The sequence below is a fragment of the Vicugna pacos genome, chromosome 11, assembly GCF_048564905.1.
Source record: "Vicugna pacos chromosome 11, VicPac4, whole genome shotgun sequence".
NCBI classification, from domain to species: Eukaryota; Metazoa; Chordata; class Mammalia; order Artiodactyla; family Camelidae; genus Vicugna; species Vicugna pacos.
The window spans coordinates 85,349,835-85,358,315 of NC_132997.1; the positions used below are offsets into that span (position 1 = coordinate 85,349,835).

An 8,481-nucleotide genomic window follows, 5' to 3' on the forward strand; every position below is an offset into this window, starting at 1 on the left:
GTGGAGAAGGTAACGAGGTTTGTGTTTCCTCTGAAGACAGGGAGTTCCTAGTCTTTGGGTCAAGGAGGACATCCATGATGACTCAGCAAACATACCTAGCGATGGGTCCCCTAGTTCCAGAATTCAGAACCTCTTTTCAAATCTTCCCTCACCATTTCCTTGCCAAATGAAAAAAAATTACAATGACACAATCCACAAGGGAAAAGCACTTCCCTTTGTAACTAGAGGCTGTGCACACTGGGAGTGGTCACCTACCATCCAATCCATCAGTGATGGCTGTCATTTTCAATCTGAAATGCATCTGGAATCTGAACACTTCTCACCCTAACTATCTCCTCCGCTGGGACCTGGTCTGAGCCACTACCATCTCTTGCCTTGATTATTGCATTAGTCTCCTTACTGATCTCTCTGTTTTCACACTTGCCCCTTATAGTGTCCTGTCCATTTCAAAGCCAGAATGATGTCATCACAGTGTAATTCTGATTGTGTCATTCCTCTGCTCAGCACGCTCCAATGACATCCTCCCTTCTCAGAATTAAACTCAGAATTTATTTCCGCCAATGTCCTGTAGGACCCAGCCCTCTTTTCCCTCTGATCTCATCTCCTACTAGTTTATACCTTGATGGATCCACCCCATCACTCTGGTTCTCTTGCTCCTCCTCAAACATGGTAACACCTTCCCATCTCAGAACCATCACACTCACTGTTTCCTCTGCCCAGAAAGTTCCCTTCCCAGATATCTAATGCTATCTACCTGCCTAAGCGGAGGGAACAACTCCTCTCTCTTGCTCACTTTTTCGCCTCAGCCACTCCTTGCTGGAGCCACTGCAGCCACGGACCTTCTTGCAGATCCTTAAACACGCTAAGCCTTTCCCCACCTTAGGGCTTTCGCACCTTTGCTCTTCACTCCCAGAAGTGCCGTGCCCCAAACATCTGGCTGGGTCACTGTCTAACTACATTCATGTCTCTGCCCAAATGTCACATTCTGAGAGACGCTCGCCTGACTGTACCTTCAAAAACTGACCACTCACTTTCCTTATAACTCTCTTTCTCTCTTTCTTTAACTTAGCTTTTATTTTCTGCTTTAGCATTTATTACCACCTAATATATTATATGCTTATTTGCTTCATTGTCTGTATCCCTCCACTAGAATATAACTTCTATGAGAACAGGGACTCTCTTCTTTTCCTCTAACTTCTCATTTACGAAATAAAATATTAATAAATATTTGTTGATTGAGTTGATGGGCAAATGAATAGCCCTATGAAACAGGTGTAAATCCACATGTTACAAATAAGAAACTAAGAACAGACAGCCAACCCCACACAGCTGGTAATCGGCACAGAGGAGATTCAAACCTAGATGGAGACTGGACAGAAGGAAGGCTGGTGAATTTCTTGGATTCCAGCGAATGGAACAATAAAGCTATTCAGCTGTGAACGTGTGCTTTTCTTCAAAGGAAGAATGCCCCGAAGGTGAATCAGAGCTCATCAGAGGGGCCACCCTTTCCCTGGTTTCAAAGGGCAGGGCCACCTTCTTGGTTTCAAACGGCCAAACAATCAGGGGCAGGAAGGGCTTGTAGAGCTTCAGGGGCAGGAACATTGCCAAAGAGGATTATTGAGCCAAAGAGGATTACTCTCAAGGTGTAGGGTTTAACAGTTTGCCTTGCTAGGTTTGAGACTTGCTTGGGAATTCTACCCCTTCTTTGTTTCTCCCTTTGGAAATGGGAGTGTCTTCCTTTTGGAATGTGGATGTCTATCTTACGCCTGTTCCACGTAGTATATAGGAAGCACGGCACTTATTCGGCTTCACACGTTCATAACTGGGAAGGAATTTTGTCTGTGGTTAAATTCTATCTCAAGTCTCACCCAAACCTGATTGAGATGATATTTAGATGAGACTTTGGACTTGAGACTTTAGAGTTGATAATGAAATGAACATTTGGGTCTACTGGAACAACATGAATGTATTTTGCATGTGAGAAGGACCAGGGGTGGAATGTTATGGACTGAATGTTATGGACTGTTATGCATCCCTGGAAAATTCATATATTGAAGCCCTAATCCCCAGTGTGACTGTATTTGGAGATGGGGCCTCTATGGAAGTAATTAAGATTAAGTGAGGTCATAAGGGTGGGGCCCTGACCTAATAGGATTAGTGTTCTAGTAAGAAGAGATGCCAGAGAAATCACTTCAGTTCGTCCCTCTCTCTCTTTCTCTCTCTCTCCCTCTCTCAGCACACACACCAAGGAAAGGCCATGTGAGCACACAGTGAGGAGGCAGCCATCTGCACCCAAATGGAAAGCTTTCACCACCAACCAAACTTATGGGCACCTTGATGATGTGATTTTAACCTCCACAACTGTGAGAAAATAAATTCCTGTTGTTTAAGACACCTACTCTTGTTCTAAGTTACGGCAGCCCTAGGAGACTAAGACAACATGTCAACCACAACTCCTAGTGGGAGTATCGTGCAGATTTATGTCTCTGAGAAGAGACACTTTTTTTCAGCAACATCCTTGGTACAACTTTCAATGGTTCTCAAACTACTGTGGCTTCTCATGCACAGTCATGTCTATGCACAAAAATGAACAAAGGTGTCTACTTTTCCAAAGAAAGTCCCGATGAAAGAGCATTTCTTTTGTCACACAAAATAGAAATGATCTGAGAAAAGTGGCTAAAAGTTTCAACAAATACCATGCTTTGCACCTGGCTACAGTATCTTCTCAGAAATCTCTCTCTTTCTGTTTGGACTCTGACCTATAAATCTTTCTTCTTAGCGTCTTCCAAACCATTCCTCATCCTTCATCTCCAAGGTGCGCACCACTTTCAGTGAACCCTCATTACCTCTCACCTGGAGAATCACTCACTACAGTCTGCTAATGAGCCTCCTGAACACTCCTTGCCTGCAACCTCAGTCCAACTAATCCATCATATATTTCAATGAATAGTCTTTCTGCTTATCTCTTTCCTTTGCACAAAATCCTCCAGTGGCCCCACATTGCCAAACAGTGGGTTCCAAGCTTGGTGTGCTGGTCATCTAGAATGCTTGTAAAAATATCTAGTATGAGGTCCAAACTCTGGAAATTCTGATTCAGTTGGGCAATTCTATTATGGAAATCCTGAGGTCCACACTTTGAGAAAACAATCCTAGAGGATATGTTTTAAATTCCTTAGCATGGATATCTGTGATCTGGCTCCTTATCTCCCAGAGATCATTTCTTGCTCTGTCCTCCTCCTCTATCCATCGTTATGTCTTCCAGCTATGCTGAACTACCCTCAGATCCCAGAACCTGTCTTGCTATTTTAGAATTTCTCTTTGCTCCATCAGCCTAAAATGCTGCCTTTCTTCTAACTTGTTTGCTCGGTGAACACCCATACATCTTTCACTATGTGATAATATTTATGATGACCACCATGTTCCCCCAAGGAGAACTGATTGCTCTCTCCTGGTTTCGTTTTATCCTTGTGAACCTCTTTCATAGCTCCTCTAACACCTAACTGCACGTATGTGTTTTCTTAAGCGATTAGAAGTTCCTTGAATTCAGAGACTCTGTCTTATTCTTATTTGGAGCCAGACATCTAGTATTGTTCCTGGCACACAGAAAGTGCTCAATAAATGTATATGTTAAGGAATGAATGCAAAAATGATACGACATAAGAGATTTGTGTATTCTTCCAAATCAGATTAAAACTGGGAGTCAATTTCCTGCAGCCAATGAGTAATGAAGAAAAACAAAGCCTTAGTTTCATAACACAAAAGGTCATGAGCATTCAGTTCTCAGTAGCTTGGGGTACCTCAGTTACTAAAGTTTGGGGGAGTTTGTCAAATGCAGATTCCTAGGAGAATTGCCTCAGAGAGTCTAATTTTAAATGTTTGCATCTGGTTTGGAGGGGGGTACCCAGATACCCACAATTTAAACAGGTGCCTCAGGTGGGTGCTCAAATAGATGATTCCAAGAGTCCAAGACCATGACTTTCCTAAATGTTTGTTCCTCCACTACAAAAGTGTAGCCAAAGCCTGATGCAAACCTTAAGTCCTGCAACCCAACACCCTGGCACCTGCTAGCACTAATATAACATAAATATGCCAGGCTGTAATTTGAACACGGACTTCTCCCTTTTATGACTTACAGGAGGTCGCAGACACAGCTCAGAGCTGTCAAGCCCTGCCTGGTAGGAAAGTACTGTCATCACGATGCTCCCTGTTGGCCTTAGTGGGGGAAGTTGTAAAGCTCTTGCAGAGTTAATTGCTGGAGCCAGTGCTGCTCCGCTCAAGTAGCCATCCTCGTATGGACACGTTCAAGTGTGCAGGGTTTACAAGTTTCCCTGTGTCCTTCAGGAGAGGGGAACTCCAGGAAGCTTGCGGCCAAGCCAGGAGACTGCGATTTCTTCAAAGGTTGGAACTTTGTCAGAATCTCTTCCCCACCCCGTAACTACTCCTTGTTGACCTTTGAGAAGATGTAACCTCAAGCAAACAGAACTGCCGGGAAGATTTCTCCATCCTATTGCTAGTCACAAGAGGAAATTGCAGGAGGGCTGGAACCTCCTGATGTTACCCTGGCCCTTCCCCTTCCAGGCTGAGCTTCAAAATTAACCTTATCAGAACAGGCAGAACCAAAAAACAAATGAAAAAAGAGGCACCCTGGGCAGGCCTTCTGGGAGGCACTCCCTGTAAGAAGAGGGGTGAGATGAAGTGTTTGCGGGTTTCTCAATCCTCGGGCAATACCTAGTCTGCTTCCTACACACATGAGTCCTTGCCCGGATGAACAGTACAGAAATAAGGAGACAGCCCGAGGGAGGGGGGTAAAAAACTCGTATTAATGAGGGGACTCATGATGGCCTTTGGGTCCTTCACAGCAAACTGAGTAATCATTAATTTGGGGGTACCTGACATGTAGAAAATGAGGTGCTACCAAAGACAGAGAATGCAGGGCTGGTTTTATAAACTGAAAGACACTTACCGAGATTACTCGCTATTCTTACGACATGCTCTGCCCATCTTTGCTCAGATTCAGCAAACAAATAATATCTGACAACAGTAGCTGCTACATTTTGTGTGCAAAGCACTTGGTGGAATGAACCCATCACATCCATCGTCGTAGCTTTCACAGCGATCCAGAAGTGCAGGTACTATTATCGCCATTTTATTCGAGGGAGTGGACGTCCACGGAGGAATAGCCAGCACTCAAACTAGCATACGCCTGTCCAAGGGGTAGTGAGTTACACTTGTCTGAAAATCAGTAACACAAGGAGCCTGGGAAACTGGATCGCAACCGCATCTTAAAGCAAAGAAAGAGCCACAGGGGTGTCATAGAGCAAAATGTCCAATCCAAAAGAAGAGAAAGATAAGCTCTGGTTCGGGTGAGATTTGAACTGTGGGCTGAGTTTGGGCTGACTGAGAAACAGGGTAAGAACCTTCCAGTGGACAGGGGTGAGGAGGGCCAGGCAGCGGCAGGACTTTGGGCCCTGGAAGTGGTTCGGTCTGGTGGATACCATCTGTCTTCAGCACTGTGGAGAAGTTGAGAGGTGTTAGTGGGTCCAGAAAAAAACAAAAAAGAGACTTCGAGAGTTAGCTGACAGGATCAGTGTTTTTCCTGATGGACAGCTGAAAAGCTTTAAGCTTTTTTGGTCAAGTTCAGACAGGTACGGAATGAATTAAGTGATGGAATCGACTTAGAAAGTCATTTTAGTGGCTGAGGATGAAGTTCTTCATGGGTGGCGGAAGGAGAGGAAAGGATGAGAGAGAGGGAAGAGGCAGCACAAATGAAGGACTGCCAGACTTGCTCTCAGGATTAACAAAGACCGGGTTTGGAATCCTGCTTCTGTCATTTGTTAGAATGGACAGTAACAATAGCAAGATTAGCCAGCGCTTAGTGGACACTTGCTCCGTGCCATGCGCTGTGCTAGTCCTTCCCTCATTGCACAGGTACATTCTGAGTTTTCTACACGTTAAGCATCATTTTAGGCACTGGAGATACAGCTCAAGAGGACAGAAAATATCCTGTTCTGTCTCTAATTCCATGAGACAAAACCATTATTACCATCACTTTGCAGATGAAAAGACCAAGGTTCTGAGAGGTTAAACCACTACCAAAGGTCACATAAAAGATCAATGGCAGATCCATGATCCTCTGGATTCTAAAATCTATGCACCAAACCACCAGGCTATTAGAGCAGGGTGCAGGTCACTCATCTTTCCTGAGCTGCAGTGGTTTCTTCTGTAAAATGGGGTACAGAACCTTCTCTTAACACCTGGCAGTTTCATTTGTTGGTTTATTTATTCATTCATTATTGGTGGCTAATTAGACTACAGAATCTCAAAGAGGTTCCCAACCCTCCTTCAAACAAGGTTGGCATGACTCCAGGTTAATAGACAGCAGCACGGCCCTGCTCACACGAAGGATGAGCACCCTCCCTGTGTTCTGGCAAAGGCTGCACTGGAAGAGGCAAAAACAAAGAAAGCAGGTATATTCTTTCTCTTCCATCCAAGTCCTGAAGCCTTCTTGATCTTCCCAGGAGTCAAGGGAGAAGAATTACCACTGTATACATTTGCTGGATTCTGCAACTCTGAAAACAGTACACATAAGGACATCATTATAATAATTATGAGCTTGGAGAGTTTGGTAAGAAGCCACTTTCCTTTGGCTAGACTCTTCAGAAGAAAACAGGCAAGAGGCTTCATGACTTGGTGAAGCACGCTGAAGTAGGCATCCCATGGGGTTACCGCCACCTTCTTAGTCAAATCATATTTGTGAGAAGGTGGCCTGGGAAGGGGCCAGGAAATGGCACACAGTCCCTAAAACTGAGACTTGCCACCAGGCTACCCTCTGTACGAAGGGAAATGCATTAAGAAAAGAAAGCCAAGTTAATCGCGTTACCTTGTGGAGAACACCCGTTACCAGAACAGGTAGAGAGAGAGCCGTTCACATTGAATCCACTTCTCTTTATTTGGAAACACAAATGAAGGAGGTCTTGGATGTGAACGGGTCCTCTGTTGGAGCAACATACATCACTCAGCAAGATGGGTGGGAGACACCTGCCCCAAGTCAAATCAAGCGTAGAGCACAGGACTTGGAGATTAGAAATTATTCCATATAATTTTAAAAAATACTTAATTCACGTTGATTAAGCATTTTTTATGATCCTGGCTAGGCATTTGAGATTCAATGACAGATCCACATGAGGCAAAAGTGAATGTGTTCCTTGTTTACTGGCACTAGTTAGAGAGGTGGCTCTGGCTTCTTATTTAACAACTCTGAAACTTACTTTCTCATTTATAAAATGTTGACAATAATGACACTACTTCACAAGGTTATTATGAAGATTAAATCAGATAATCTATATACATCAACAAACCTAGTGGCTGGCAGATAGTAAGTGTTCAGTAAATGTGTCCTGCTATCACTGTGATAGAGTGATGGGCAATACTGGCATGAGTGCTGCCCTCTAGAGGCTTAAAGTCTATCACATTTAGTAGTTTGCCAAAGACACTGTAACAGAGGAGTGTTACAGGGTATGGTTATCATCTAAGAGAACAGTAGTCAAGCTGGGAGAGCCCCAAAAGCTTTCATTAAAAAGGCAGATTGGGCAGTAACAGAGGGGTGCAAGAAAGGGTACTTCAGGCAAGCAGATCACTGTGCCGAACGGTTGGTTGCGTACAACAGTCAGAAAGGACATTCTAGACAGGTACTGGGATGTAGGAGTGCAAAGATGGAAAAGGAAGCAAGAAGCCAAATCATGGAGGACTCTCAAGCCATTTGGTCTTTCAATAAATATTCCTAAGCAACTGCCATGTGCCAGGCACTCACTGTGTGAAGTGATATAAGAGAAAAAGGAAGGAAAAGACTTTGCTTCTAAAGCCACTTACAAATCATCCTTGTCCAGGGCAGTGGGTCATTAGTACCATGGCAGTAGTCATGTTCCTGTCCCAGCCTGGCCCTGAGCGGGTTAATTTATGTCTTTGGGGCTCGGCTTTCTCATTTGTGAGCGGGGGATGTTGATTTGTCCCTGCTTACCTCACCTGAGATCAGGAACTAGGGCTGAGAATACAGGGAGGAGGCAATGATGGGCAGGTGCCATGGGAATTGTAAAGCATCAGTCACATCCAAAAGACCGTGAGAAAGTGATGACGACATTGACATCGATGATAGGAAAGATAACTGTCATGATAAAGAAGCAGGAGAAAGTGGTGGTAAACAAGATGAAAACAATAAGGATTGTCATGACGACTCACTATGATTCATTCACTCACTGAGCAAATACACGTACGCTGAGAGCTGACTGCATGTTAGGCACTGTTCTAGCATCGTGTGTACAGCAGTAGACGAAACGAAGTAACTGCCTTATTTTTTATTGGGAAGAAAACTAGAAATAGAGGAATAGTCATGTAATTATTAGAGTTTAGGATAGCAAGAGAAAAAGTAGAGTGAAGGGACAGAAAATGATGTGAGGTGGCGATGGTAACCATGAGGATGGTGAG

At 44.1% G+C, this 8,481-nt stretch overlaps 1 long non-coding RNA gene across 1 annotated transcript; it reads right to left on the bottom strand.

Moving 5' to 3' along the window:
* Positions 1 to 6,304: 6,304 nt before the first annotated feature.
* On the bottom strand, positions 6,305 to 7,921 carry LOC140699849 (uncharacterized). Its single transcript, XR_012078104.1, has 3 exons — positions 7,870 to 7,921; positions 6,881 to 6,993; positions 6,305 to 6,569 (listed from the first exon to the last, which is right to left on the bottom strand). It is a non-coding gene; the product is annotated as an uncharacterized lncRNA (long non-coding RNA).
* Positions 7,922 to 8,481: the final 560 nt, after the last annotated feature.